General features: G+C 48.9%; 4 non-coding genes across 4 annotated transcripts; all 4 read left to right on the forward strand.

Annotated features, from left to right (window-relative positions):
• The first annotated feature begins 2,787 nt into the window (after nt 1-2,787).
• On the forward strand, nt 2,788-2,860 carry Trnak-cuu (transfer RNA lysine (anticodon CUU)). Its single transcript has one exon. It is a non-coding gene; the product is annotated as a tRNA-Lys (tRNA).
• Nucleotides 2,861-3,198: 338 nt separating this feature from the next.
• On the forward strand, nt 3,199-3,270 carry Trnat-agu (transfer RNA threonine (anticodon AGU)). Its single transcript has one exon. It is a non-coding gene; the product is annotated as a tRNA-Thr (tRNA).
• A 5,579-nt stretch (nt 3,271-8,849) lies between these two features.
• Nucleotides 8,850-8,922, forward strand: Trnak-cuu (transfer RNA lysine (anticodon CUU)). Its single transcript has one exon. It is a non-coding gene; the product is annotated as a tRNA-Lys (tRNA).
• Nucleotides 8,923-9,260: 338 nt separating this feature from the next.
• Trnat-agu (transfer RNA threonine (anticodon AGU)) lies at nt 9,261-9,332 on the forward strand. Its single transcript has one exon. It is a non-coding gene; the product is annotated as a tRNA-Thr (tRNA).
• The last annotated feature ends 5,933 nt before the right edge of the window (nt 9,333-15,265 follow it).

Raw genomic sequence — 15,265 nt, forward strand, 5'->3', positions numbered from 1 at the left:
TCACGGTATTGGGATGTGATCGGCGACGAATTGACCCAAATGTACAATGAATTGCTCTCGCATGCTGCCTTCCCCCCGCAGTTCACGCAAGGAATGGTTGTCCTGGTTCCTAAAACATCAAATCCGACTATGTTAAATGATTTTCGGCCCATTACGTTGCTTAACTCCGATTTCAAGATCTTGACTAGGATTATAAGCAACAGGCTTAAAGTGCTTCTTGGCAAAGTACTTGGCCCTTATCAGACGAGTGCAGTCAGTGGTCGATCTATGTTAAATGCCCTGTGTGAATATCGTGACCTGGCTTATTTAACTTGGATTACCAACACTGATTTGGCGTTACTGTTTCTCGACTTCGATAAGGCGTTTGACAGAATTAATCACGGATTTTTATTGCGCACAATGAGTAAAATGGGATTCAGTCAGCGTTTTCGACAGCTTATTAAGAAATGTATCTGCGGAACGTCTTCACGCGTGAAGGTTAACGGCCAGTTAACCGCCCCTGTGCCTATACGACAAGCAGTACGACAAGGGTGCCCCCTTTCCATGACTTTATTCTCGATTGCTATAGAGCCACTTCTTAAAAAGTTTTACATAACTTTACATGGGTTGCAAACGTTAAACAACAAAACGGTCTGCCACGCCTATGCCGCCGATATCAGTGTGATTATTACTACCACCGAAGAGCTGGGGTCAGTTCGTCGGATTGTCCATCAGTACTCTGTCGCTTGTGGTGCCAGACTTAATGAGCGAAAGTCCAAAATCATGCCGTTGGGTCGTAATCCGAACTCCATCGATATTTCTTGGTTGGAGAAGACCGAACATCTGTGGCATTTAGGCCTGGTTATATCACCACATCCCCAGGCAATGCTCAACGCGAATTGGGAACGCAAGCTTACCATCTTACGTGCGGTGATCAAAGAACATAACATGCGGTCTTTAGACCGGATGCAGAGGGCACAGTTTATTAATAGTTACGTTTTCAGTAAGCTCTATCATACTGCCGCTGTTTTACCAATCCCAACAGCCATTGCGAAAAAATTTTTAGCACTTGCTTGCTGGTATGTCTGGAGAGGGAACATCTTTAAAGTTTCCTTTAAAGCTACCTCGTTACTTCGTTCCCGAGGTGGCTTAGGCGTCAAAGACCTTGAATCCCAATGTGTGGCTACTTTTTTAACTCGTACTTCCCGCATACTACACAGTAACCAAAATAGCCTTACGGAACAGCTTTTCAAGACCTTACGTCCAAAGGAGTTGTCTGCGCCAACGTATGTGGGACACATTCATCCCGAGCTCAGCTATGTCTGGCGATATTATGTGGAGCTCAGCTATGTTCAGGATAACCCGCATCCGTTCCACACGGCGGAGATCTATCGTGCTCTTACTAAACGGCAGCTGAATAACCCAATTGAGAAGAAACATTTAGGCATAAACTATAGAAATATATGGAAGAACATTAGTTATCCGTTCCTTCGTTCCAGAGTTCGATCTGTTTGGTATGACGCTGTCAATAAGGTGATTCCCACTGGAGAGAAATTGCACAAAATCAAGCTGCGGCCCACCCCGTTTTGTGCCAAGTGTAACCTAGTGGAAACCCTGCCGCATCTCTTCCACTGCAGGGATCAAACACAGATATGGCAGTGGACACGAAAGAAACTCGCTGTCATTAATAGGACGTCGGATACTTCCATTCAACTTCAAGACGCGCTCCGACCGGACTGGCAGCTTTATCCTCAATCTAAGAATAATAGTTATGTCTGGCTCATGGGCCAGTTCGTCTATTACATGCTCGTCCATACAACGGCAACGCTACACGATTATCAGATGTACCTCATCGAAGAGTACTATGCGATTAAGAAATTGCGACAGTATAAAGACCAGTTCCAATATTTTCTCACTATTGCTTTAAGTGATGGAAGAATTTAAGTTTCTAAATCCATTGGGCGGAGTTTTTCTTTTTTTTCACTACTTTGTTATTATTGTTATTGTTTCCATGGATTGGTCTGCTCCGCACCGTCAGATGTGGGTGATTTGCATCATGGATCAATAGACGGTACAGAGTACATCGTGCACTCGGCCTCGAACATTTAATTGTATTTTGGTGTTCCTTTTCGTTTTGCAATGAAAGCACTTTACTTTTGGTTCCGCAGTGCGACACCCTGAAGAGGATCCTCATTTGTTTACTTTCATTTCGCATTATCTTTCATCAAAGCTGCACAAAGATTTAGTAAGAACCAGAAGTTTTCTGCAGCTTCTATTATTCCTATCAAGAGGACTTATAATACGGGAAATGGTTGTTTGGCATGTCCCTGCTCTATGGTGCCCCCACGTTACCAGCGCGCATCTTCAAACGCATAGCATGCTCAAGGTTTTGAGAAGCAGGAATCCACAATCAACCATCTGGCAACAGAATTCACCATACCAATAAACGACATGGAAACTGGGAAAATTATTTGTACGCGAAGACCAACTTAGAGTATCTGCTGTGCTGGATTTCATAGTGTGCTGCGTAATCCTAAGACCAGACATGGATTTATTTTAACATTCTGTTTATATGTATAAAAACACTGGCGCACATGATACCACTTTAAAAATTAATACAAAAATGAATAATACACAAATAGCCATAACATAAAATCACAAAACCATGCGAATGAGTGCGAGGTATGGCAGTGACATCGTGGCCAGGCCTCAGGATGCGACGCCTGCCCGCCTTGCCGCCGACTGCCTAGCGCTGAGATGCATAAAAAAAATAAACAATTAAAAAATTAAAAAAAAATTTAAAAGGCAGCCCGGCTAGCTCAGTCGCTTGAGCATGATTCTCTTAATCTCAGGGTCGTGGGTTCGAGCCCCACGCTGGGCGGAACGGAATTTTGTTCCGCTGCAGATGTAAATTACCGTTTTTCTGATTAACGTTATGTAATGGAAATAGCAACTTTAAACTTTGCCTACGTCTCTGTCAGTCGCAAGGAAACTGTATTTGAAAGTGAAGGTGATTTTGTAGTCATGTGTGAAAGACATGTTCTGAAATGCAAGTGTTGTTGTTTGGAGAGCACATCGGTTACGTGTCACATGTGTAGCCAAGCAGTAATAGGTCGCCAAAGCTGCAAATATTAGTCGGTGATATGAAGTGTTGTCAGCTGAAGACTGATGATCCAGACGACCGTAAGAACGAAGTACGCAAAAGAACAGCTAGGCCGCGCCTCTTTAGCTCAGTGCCAGAGTACTGGTCTAGTAAACCAGGGGTCGTGAGTTCGATCCTCACAGGAGGCCGACGAATTTTCGAAATCAGTTGCGCGTCGTGACCGTATAGCAAACAGTATCTGGGATGACGAACAATTAGCGACAGGCGTTATATAAGAATTACTTTCAGATGTGATTAAGGGGAATAGCGCAGATAAAGCATTTGCCAAAGTGGTACAGCATAAGGTGGGACGAGGCAGTCTGAATTATATCTTATAGATGTATTTTTCACATATCTCAGAGCCTCTCGCGGCCGTCGTCGCCGCCGCTTCTGCAGAAGTAGCAAATGGCCATCGTAGCAAATGCGGCGAGAGACGCCCTGTCTTCGATTGCGAATGCACAAAGTGTGTGGTTTTGTTTCCCAGTCTATATTTGGTCGGTCTCGTAAGAGGTTGAATGTGACGAAAGGGTGGGAAACAGCAAGGGGCAGCGTCTGTGTAGAACGAAATCACAATTCCTCTGGGGTGTGAGCGTTTCGAGATGAGTCGTATATAAGTCAGTGACCGTGTGGCCTAATGGTCAGTCTGCTTTCCGCAGCGCTGCGGCGAGGACGTCTTGTTTACGTCCCGTCCGCGTGGTCGCGAGTGCTCGTAGTTGTTTACTACTGCGTTGTCGCCTGTTTGGAGTCCATCACTACCGACGCACCATGGCACATTCATACAGACAAACCACCATCAAGATCAGTTTTCAACCCGATCATGCACGACCGCGAGCTTTTGAAGTGGAACGTTTCTTACGTGACGACGTTAAAATTTTCCCGCGAGACATAATTGGTATCCATCTCTCTATCACGAGCAGTGTTGTCTACGTCAAGCTAGTAAATGACGAGGTGTGCAACAGAATCGTGAGCGCACATGCGAACGGTCTTAAATTCAAACATTCTGATGGCCATATTGGGGCGGTCTCTATCGATCACGCGGGGCTTGGCCTACGTACGATACGCGTCTTCGAACTCCCTTTTGAAGTACCACCGGACGTAGTCGGCGCGGCTTTCCAGCCCTACGGCGGAGTGATCAGCCATATGGCAGAAGAATGGACCACCTTTACAACGTACCCCGTTAAGAACGCGGTACGACAGATTAAAATTGAATTGACCAAACATGTTCCGTCCTATCTTGTCATCGGCGGATGTAGGGCGATCATTATGTATGACGGTCAGCCACGCACTTGCTCTGGTTGTGGCCAAGTAGGGCACGTCCGTTCGGATTGTCCCCGACGACGGCTTACTCAAATCCCGACAGGTGAATCTATGACTCCTTCTACGGTGACGACCCTTCCTCTCAATTACGCCGAAGTTACACGGGCAGCAACCTTTACCGATACTGACGACATTAGTCCGATAGCCGCCCCCGACGGCGAGAACATAATGGCTTCTACAGTACAGGATCCGGTCTCTACAACGGCACCCCCACCTGAAGATAATCGCCGACCGACCTTGCAAGAAGGCGTGGATGCCAGGATGGACATTGACCCACGGGTTGTGCCGACAGCGGCTTTTCTTCCAGACACCGGAGCAGCTGAAGAAATCCACCCACATTCAGATACTGAAGCACACGACCGTAAACAGCGTTCCCCGCGAAAACACAAGAGACGGCGGCGTGCTCCATCGGAGGAGTGTTTGCAGCGATCGTCTGACATGGACAGTGGAAATTCCGACGACGGTACCGGCGGTACAGAGGCCGCTGTAACTTCAAACTCAACAGATCGCCGTGGTGACGGCTTCAGCCCCTCCGACCCCACAGAACAGCAGGATAACAAGCAGGCAGCCGCTGCCGATTCCCAGCCAGAAGAGCCGATGGAGTCAGCGCCGAGTGCCGCAGCAGCCACTAACAGCCACCAACAGCCGATGGTATTTCATGGCGACTGGGCAGACGACTGTGAGGCACACTCCTTGCCCATCGTGTCGGACGACACGGGGGGAAATTTATCCCACCAGTGCTGACCCTTTCCCGCCATCAGTTAGAGTGACGAGACAGCCTTACAGGGGTACTGATGGTCAACACGGATGCTGTGGATAGACCTCAAACTTATCACATTGCAACTATAAACATCAACACTATACGGACGCGCGCTAAGTTATCCTTGCTTCAGGATATGTTGAACTCTGCTTCCATCGACATAGCCCTCCTCCAGGAAGTGTACGTCAACGACTTTCCAGGCATGTACGGTTACGATGCTTGCGTCTCTCCAGCTTCCCCAACATGCAGCGGTGTCGCTGTACTTCTTCGGGAAGGGATAGTGGCGGACGATATGATGTTTCTGCCTGGGGCAAGAGGAATGGCACTCACAGTACTGGGTGTCCGCCTTATCAATATCTACGCACCTTCCGGGACGGACAAACGTCGCGAACGTTCACGATTCTTTGCGGAAGACGTCGCCCCGCTCTTCCAAGGCCCCCACGACCGTCTGTTGTTTGGAGGTGACTACAATTGCGTACTGGCGCCCAGAGACCAACTACCACGTCATAATCCGTGCCCGGAACTCGAGACGCTAATTCGAGACCTGCAGATGGTGGACACTTGGGAACATCTTCACGGCCACCGACCGGGATTCACGCACTTCACGAGTCACTCTTCCAGTCGTATCGACAGGATTTATGTCTTACGCTCTCTCGCCGCTGGAACACAGGATGTGGAACTGTGGCCTGCAGCATTCTCGGACCACTCAGTTTACATTCGTGCCGTCACCCTGCGGCGGCGACAAATGTGGAGAAGCCGCAGCCCGTGGAAATTAAAAATCGCTCACCTGTCGTACCCGGATTGCCGCCAAGCCGTTGAGGATACGTGGCATTCGTGTGAAAATCGCCTCCGTGCGTATCCCACAACGATCCGCTGGAGGTTGGACTGCGCCAAACCGGCACTGAGGCGAACGTTGATAATCTACGGTCGCGACCATGCTACTTGGCGAAGACATACACTCGACTTTTACTTCCGGGTCTTGCGCACCTGCGATGCTATGGCGCCGTCTCCGGAACGACAAACGGCGGTCCACCGTGCCAAGGCTCAGATCCTCGCTCATATGCGACGCCACCTAGAGGGGGTAGTCATCCGCTCGAGGACGCAGGATCGGATACCTAGCGAACGCCCGTCAATGTTCCACGTCCTTCGTGAACGTAAACGACGCCAACGAGCGCTGATACGCTTCATCGATACGGAGGACGGTCATCGCCTCACCACGCAACAAGACATAAACACAGCGTTCTACAATCATTATGCCCAGCTCTATTCCGCTCAGACCCGTGATCCGACAGCACTGGAGGACGTCTCTCAGACGATTTACGGCACCGTCACCCCGGTAATAAAAGCGGCCAGTTAACCGCCCCTGTGCCTATACGACAAGCAGTACGACAAGGGTGCCCCCTTTCCATGACTTTATTCTCGATTGCTATAGAGCCACTTCTTAAAAAGTTTTACATAACTTTACATGGGTTGCAAACGTTAAACAACAAAACGGTCTGCCACGCCTATGCCGCCGATATCAGTGTGATTATTACTACCACCGAAGAGCTGGGGTCAGTTCGTCGGATTGTCCATCAGTACTCTGTCGCTTGTGGTGCCAGACTTAATGAGCGAAAGTCCAAAATCATGCCGTTGGGTCGTAATCCGAACTCCATCGATATTTCTTGGTTGGAGAAGACCGAACATCTGTGGCATTTAGGCCTGGTTATATCACCACATCCCCAGGCAATGCTCAACGCGAATTGGGAACGCAAGCTTACCATCTTACGTGCGGTGATCAAAGAACATAACATGCGGTCTTTAGACCGGATGCAGAGGGCACAGTTTATTAATAGTTACGTTTTCAGTAAGCTCTATCATACTGCCGCTGTTTTACCAATCCCAACAGCCATTGCGAAAAAATTTTTAGCACTTGCTTGCTGGTATGTCTGGAGAGGGAACATCTTTAAAGTTTCCTTTAAAGCTACCTCGTTACTTCGTTCCCGAGGTGGCTTAGGCGTCAAAGACCTTGAATCCCAATGTGTGGCTACTTTTTTAACTCGTACTTCCCGCATACTACACAGTAACCAAAATAGCCTTACGGAACAGCTTTTCAAGACCTTACGTCCAAAGGAGTTGTCTGCGCCAACGTATGTGGGACACATTCATCCCGAGCTCAGCTATGTCTGGCGATATTATGTGGAGCTCAGCTATGTTCAGGATAACCCGCATCCGTTCCACACGGCGGAGATCTATCGTGCTCTTACTAAACGGCAGCTGAATAACCCAATTGAGAAGAAACATTTAGGCATAAACTATAGAAATATATGGAAGAACATTAGTTATCCGTTCCTTCGTTCCAGAGTTCGATCTGTTTGGTATGACGCTGTCAATAAGGTGATTCCCACTGGAGAGAAATTGCACAAAATCAAGCTGCGGCCCACCCCGTTTTGTGCCAAGTGTAACCTAGTGGAAACCCTGCCGCATCTCTTCCACTGCAGGGATCAAACACAGATATGGCAGTGGACACGAAAGAAACTCGCTGTCATTAATAGGACGTCGGATACTTCCATTCAACTTCAAGACGCGCTCCGACCGGACTGGCAGCTTTATCCTCAATCTAAGAATAATAGTTATGTCTGGCTCATGGGCCAGTTCGTCTATTACATGCTCGTCCATACAACGGCAACGCTACACGATTATCAGATGTACCTCATCGAAGAGTACTATGCGATTAAGAAATTGCGACAGTATAAAGACCAGTTCCAATATTTTCTCACTATTGCTTTAAGTGATGGAAGAATTTAAGTTTCTAAATCCATTGGGCGGAGTTTTTCTTTTTTTTCACTACTTTGTTATTATTGTTATTGTTTCCATGGATTGGTCTGCTCCGCACCGTCAGATGTGGGTGATTTGCATCATGGATCAATAGACGGTACAGAGTACATCGTGCACTCGGCCTCGAACATTTAATTGTATTTTGGTGTTCCTTTTCGTTTTGCAATGAAAGCACTTTACTTTTGGTTCCGCAGTGCGACACCCTGAAGAGGATCCTCATTTGTTTACTTTCATTTCGCATTATCTTTCATCAAAGCTGCACAAAGATTTAGTAAGAACCAGAAGTTTTCTGCAGCTTCTATTATTCCTATCAAGAGGACTTATAATACGGGAAATGGTTGTTTGGCATGTCCCTGCTCTATGGTGCCCCCACGTTACCAGCGCGCATCTTCAAACGCATAGCATGCTCAAGGTTTTGAGAAGCAGGAATCCACAATCAACCATCTGGCAACAGAATTCACCATACCAATAAACGACATGGAAACTGGGAAAATTATTTGTACGCGAAGACCAACTTAGAGTATCTGCTGTGCTGGATTTCATAGTGTGCTGCGTAATCCTAAGACCAGACATGGATTTATTTTAACATTCTGTTTATATGTATAAAAACACTGGCGCACATGATACCACTTTAAAAATTAATACAAAAATGAATAATACACAAATAGCCATAACATAAAATCACAAAACCATGCGAATGAGTGCGAGGTATGGCAGTGACATCGTGGCCAGGCCTCAGGATGCGACGCCTGCCCGCCTTGCCGCCGACTGCCTAGCGCTGAGATGCATAAAAAAAATAAACAATTAAAAAATTAAAAAAAAATTTAAAAGGCAGCCCGGCTAGCTCAGTCGCTTGAGCATGATTCTCTTAATCTCAGGGTCGTGGGTTCGAGCCCCACGCTGGGCGGAACGGAATTTTGTTCCGCTGCAGATGTAAATTACCGTTTTTCTGATTAACGTTATGTAATGGAAATAGCAACTTTAAACTTTGCCTACGTCTCTGTCAGTCGCAAGGAAACTGTATTTGAAAGTGAAGGTGATTTTGTAGTCATGTGTGAAAGACATGTTCTGAAATGCAAGTGTTGTTGTTTGGAGAGCACATCGGTTACGTGTCACATGTGTAGCCAAGCAGTAATAGGTCGCCAAAGCTGCAAATATTAGTCGGTGATATGAAGTGTTGTCAGCTGAAGACTGATGATCCAGACGACCGTAAGAACGAAGTACGCAAAAGAACAGCTAGGCCGCGCCTCTTTAGCTCAGTGCCAGAGTACTGGTCTAGTAAACCAGGGGTCGTGAGTTCGATCCTCACAGGAGGCCGACGAATTTTCGAAATCAGTTGCGCGTCGTGACCGTATAGCAAACAGTATCTGGGATGACGAACAATTAGCGACAGGCGTTATATAAGAATTACTTTCAGATGTGATTAAGGGGAATAGCGCAGATAAAGCATTTGCCAAAGTGGTACAGCATAAGGTGGGACGAGGCAGTCTGAATTATATCTTATAGATGTATTTTTCACATATCTCAGAGCCTCTCGCGGCCGTCGTCGCCGCCGCTTCTGCAGAAGTAGCAAATGGCCATCGTAGCAAATGCGGCGAGAGACGCCCTGTCTTCGATTGCGAATGCACAAAGTGTGTGGTTTTGTTTCCCAGTCTATATTTGGTCGGTCTCGTAAGAGGTTGAATGTGACGAAAGGGTGGGAAACAGCAAGGGGCAGCGTCTGTGTAGAACGAAATCACAATTCCTCTGGGGTGTGAGCGTTTCGAGATGAGTCGTATATAAGTCAGTGACCGTGTGGCCTAATGGTCAGTCTGCTTTCCGCAGCGCTGCGGCGAGGACGTCTTGTTTACGTCCCGTCCGCGTGGTCGCGAGTGCTCGTAGTTGTTTACTACTGCGTTGTCGCCTGTTTGGAGTCCATCACTACCGACGCACCATGGCACATTCATACAGACAAACCACCATCAAGATCAGTTTTCAACCCGATCATGCACGACCGCGAGCTTTTGAAGTGGAACGTTTCTTACGTGACGACGTTAAAATTTTCCCGCGAGACATAATTGGTATCCATCTCTCTATCACGAGCAGTGTTGTCTACGTCAAGCTAGTAAATGACGAGGTGTGCAACAGAATCGTGAGCGCACATGCGAACGGTCTTAAATTCAAACATTCTGATGGCCATATTGGGGCGGTCTCTATCGATCACGCGGGGCTTGGCCTACGTACGATACGCGTCTTCGAACTCCCTTTTGAAGTACCACCGGACGTAGTCGGCGCGGCTTTCCAGCCCTACGGCGGAGTGATCAGCCATATGGCAGAAGAATGGACCACCTTTACAACGTACCCCGTTAAGAACGCGGTACGACAGATTAAAATTGAATTGACCAAACATGTTCCGTCCTATCTTGTCATCGGCGGATGTAGGGCGATCATTATGTATGACGGTCAGCCACGCACTTGCTCTGGTTGTGGCCAAGTAGGGCACGTCCGTTCGGATTGTCCCCGACGACGGCTTACTCAAATCCCGACAGGTGAATCTATGACTCCTTCTACGGTGACGACCCTTCCTCTCAATTACGCCGAAGTTACACGGGCAGCAACCTTTACCGATACTGACGACATTAGTCCGATAGCCGCCCCCGACGGCGAGAACATAATGGCTTCTACAGTACAGGATCCGGTCTCTACAACGGCACCCCCACCTGAAGATAATCGCCGACCGACCTTGCAAGAAGGCGTGGATGCCAGGATGGACATTGACCCACGGGTTGTGCCGACAGCGGCTTTTCTTCCAGACACCGGAGCAGCTGAAGAAATCCACCCACATTCAGATACTGAAGCACACGACCGTAAACAGCGTTCCCCGCGAAAACACAAGAGACGGCGGCGTGCTCCATCGGAGGAGTGTTTGCAGCGATCGTCTGACATGGACAGTGGAAATTCCGACGACGGTACCGGCGGTACAGAGGCCGCTGTAACTTCAAACTCAACAGATCGCCGTGGTGACGGCTTCAGCCCCTCCGACCCCACAGAACAGCAGGATAACAAGCAGGCAGCCGCTGCCGATTCCCAGCCAGAAGAGCCGATGGAGTCAGCGCCGAGTGCCGCAGCAGCCACTAACAGCCACCAACAGCCGATGGTATTTCATGGCGACTGGGCAGACGACTGTGAGGCACACTCCTTGCCCATCGTGTCGGACGACACGGGGGGAAATTTATCCCACCAGTGCTGACCCTTTCCCGCCATCAGTTAGAGTGACGAGACAGCCTTACAGGGGTACTGATGGTCAACACGGATGCTGTGGATAGACCTCAAACTTATCACATTGCAACTATAAACATCAACACTATACGGACGCGCGCTAAGTTATCCTTGCTTCAGGATATGTTGAACTCTGCTTCCATCGACATAGCCCTCCTCCAGGAAGTGTACGTCAACGACTTTCCAGGCATGTACGGTTACGATGCTTGCGTCTCTCCAGCTTCCCCAACATGCAGCGGTGTCGCTGTACTTCTTCGGGAAGGGATAGTGGCGGACGATATGATGTTTCTGCCTGGGGCAAGAGGAATGGCACTCACAGTACTGGGTGTCCGCCTTATCAATATCTACGCACCTTCCGGGACGGACAAACGTCGCGAACGTTCACGATTCTTTGCGGAAGACGTCGCCCCGCTCTTCCAAGGCCCCCACGACCGTCTGTTGTTTGGAGGTGACTACAATTGCGTACTGGCGCCCAGAGACCAACTACCACGTCATAATCCGTGCCCGGAACTCGAGACGCTAATTCGAGACCTGCAGATGGTGGACACTTGGGAACATCTTCACGGCCACCGACCGGGATTCACGCACTTCACGAGTCACTCTTCCAGTCGTATCGACAGGATTTATGTCTTACGCTCTCTCGCCGCTGGAACACAGGATGTGGAACTGTGGCCTGCAGCATTCTCGGACCACTCAGTTTACATTCGTGCCGTCACCCTGCGGCGGCGACAAATGTGGAGAAGCCGCAGCCCGTGGAAATTAAAAATCGCTCACCTGTCGTACCCGGATTGCCGCCAAGCCGTTGAGGATACGTGGCATTCGTGTGAAAATCGCCTCCGTGCGTATCCCACAACGATCCGCTGGAGGTTGGACTGCGCCAAACCGGCACTGAGGCGAACGTTGATAATCTACGGTCGCGACCATGCTACTTGGCGAAGACATACACTCGACTTTTACTTCCGGGTCTTGCGCACCTGCGATGCTATGGCGCCGTCTCCGGAACGACAAACGGCGGTCCACCGTGCCAAGGCTCAGATCCTCGCTCATATGCGACGCCACCTAGAGGGGGTAGTCATCCGCTCGAGGACGCAGGATCGGATACCTAGCGAACGCCCGTCAATGTTCCACGTCCTTCGTGAACGTAAACGACGCCAACGAGCGCTGATACGCTTCATCGATACGGAGGACGGTCATCGCCTCACCACGCAACAAGACATAAACACAGCGTTCTACAATCATTATGCCCAGCTCTATTCCGCTCAGACCCGTGATCCGACAGCACTGGAGGACGTCTCTCAGACGATTTACGGCACCGTCACCCCGGTAATAAAAGCGGCCTTGATGGAAGAAATTACAGAAGAAGAAGTGATCAACGCCATTAGAAAAGGAGCTGTCAACAAGTCTCCGGGTCCTGATGGCCTCCCCTTGGAATTTTACCGGACTTTTCAATATTTATTAGCCTCCCGATGGACGGACATCTGTCGCGAACTACTATCCCCGGACGTGCCGCTCCCTGCGGCCCTTGTGGAAGGGATGATTATTCCTATTCACAAACCGTCTGGTGGCTGACGACTGCAGGACTACCGCCCGTTGACGCTATTGAACTGCGACTTTAAGATCTTTTCTCGACTGTTGGCGGCGCGGATACGCCAGACCCTACGCAATGTTATCTCACCCGATCAGACGTCATTGGGAGGCGACAATAATATTGAAACAGCACTCAGCGAATATCGTGACTTGATCTCACTGGCGAGGGCATGTCGTCTGAAGGGTGCACTGGCGGCCATCGATTTTAGTCAAGCTTTCGACCGAGTGGACTACAACAATTTGGAAGCGGTCCTCCAACATATGCGGTACCCACAGCCATTCGTCACTGTCGTCATGCGACTACTCCGTGGCGCGACGTCCAAGGTGATCGTCAACGGCCGACCTTCGCAGCCCCTCACAATTTCTCGATCGATACGCCAAGGCTGCCCTCTGTCCACTTTACTTTACGCTGTGGCCATGGAACCTCTCCTCTGCGGCCTGCGCCAACGACTAACGGGTATGACGTTACGAGGCCACACTTTCCGATGTAAAGCGTACACTGACTACCTGCTGATTGTCATCCGCAACGGTGACGACACCGCTAGCGCACTAACTTGGATAGCGAAATATGGCATGGCCACTGGTAGTCGTATCAACGTCGCAAAATCGGTGGCGATGAACATCGGGGTCGGATTGTCTGAGAACAGTGTCACCCCCTTACAGCTCAGTGATAGTTTGAAATGTCTAGGCATTGATTTTACAGACGATATACGACGGACTGCTGCTCACAACTTTCGACGGCTTTTACGAAATGTTCGGACTGCAATTGCCAACAACCACCTACGAGACCTGGATATCGTCCAACTGTCTCAGTATGTCAACACACATTTAGCGTCACACATTCCGCACTACACCCAGATATTACCTATACCGGTGATGTTAGCTCGCCGTATACTTGCGGCTTTTGGGTCCTTCGTGAGTTCTAGAATGCTTTTCAAGATCAAATGTGAGACTCTCACCCTTCCCCCGGATCGGGGAGGGCTTGGCCTTTATCACGTTTATGACAGAGCGGTTGCCCTATTTGTGAGCACATTAGTCAAACTATGGCACCGCCGTCCGGACAGTCTGACCAGTTTGTCAATAGAAGAACTAGCACCGCCCTCCCTGTTGCCGCCTGTGCCGATACACCACGTCCCCTCTTCGCTCTTATACATCGGTGTCTTTTACCTCGAACTCAGTTACTTTCGACTTGCCTTACCAGCGACTCAACTGGCGTCGGCAAAGACGGTTTGTAGGGTCCTGCAACGTGGACGACCCGACAACGTAGTGGAGAGGAAGCACCCGAACGTCAACTGGAGGGTAGTGTGGAGGACAATTCACCACGTAACACTAGACACTGACGTCACGGCGATGTGGTATATCACTGTCAACGGTAAGCAGGTGACCAGATCAAGGCTACATGCGATCCACATGGTAGACTCACCCACGTGCACGAGCTGTGGCGTTCAAGACAACGATGAACACCGTCTTAGCTGTGGCTAGTCCACAGCAGTGTGGCACTTAGTGAGGCAAATGTCAGCATACTTCCTTCCGGTAACGCCAAATCATATCGCCCCTAAGACTACCTTATACCCGGATGAAACGTATTACCCACGGACTAAAACTAATGCAATGACGTGGTTTCGTGGACATGCAGTGCATTATTTGTTTCAAGACGGCACTAAGGACACTTTAGACTTTTGGAACTATTTGCAGGAACGACATTGCAAGATCCTCCGTAACCCAAAGTAGCGACAATATTTTTCCAATTTTTTGTGGAGTGCGTTCCACGACCCTCCACGTAGCTGGAACGTCACGGATAAGAGAAGCTAAAATTACAATACGATAATAGAACACTACACGGTACAACGTGGGATCTACTTTCATCATTACGAGAAGTCATACGTGGATGATACAGCAGATGGAGAGTTTCGTTGTGAACCCTCACACTCTGTAGCAGTATTTGTCCCGTTTCCTCTTTTTGTCCCCGGTGCGAAAAGGTCTTCGCAGTTTTAGTTATCCCATCCGGTGCAAGATGTAGCACTGGTTAATTGTGGTATGGATTCCACCCTTCAGTTTTGTTTCATGGTTTCCTTAGCCCCGCACTTTGCTCTCTTTATTTATGCCTTTTTCTACAACTATTAGCATGGTTTTAGTTACGTGCGTCCCCAACTCGACGCAAGGAGTGCACTTACTAGTTTTCTGTTCCTCACTGTTAAAAAAAATAAAAATAAATAAATGAATAAATAAAAAAATCACAATAATACACCAACTGTATCCTTTGTACCACATCACATCCCCAGGATGGGAGGGGGCAGGCATCGTGGACAGGCCTTGGGTCGCGACCCCTGCCCACCTTGCCTCCGCCAGCCCCCTCCCTGCTCCATCAAATAAATAAATAAATATAAATAAAAATAAAAATAAAT

This window comes from Schistocerca gregaria, chromosome 3 (assembly GCF_023897955.1).
Source record: "Schistocerca gregaria isolate iqSchGreg1 chromosome 3, iqSchGreg1.2, whole genome shotgun sequence".
In the NCBI taxonomy this organism is placed as follows: Eukaryota; Metazoa; Arthropoda; class Insecta; order Orthoptera; family Acrididae; genus Schistocerca; species Schistocerca gregaria.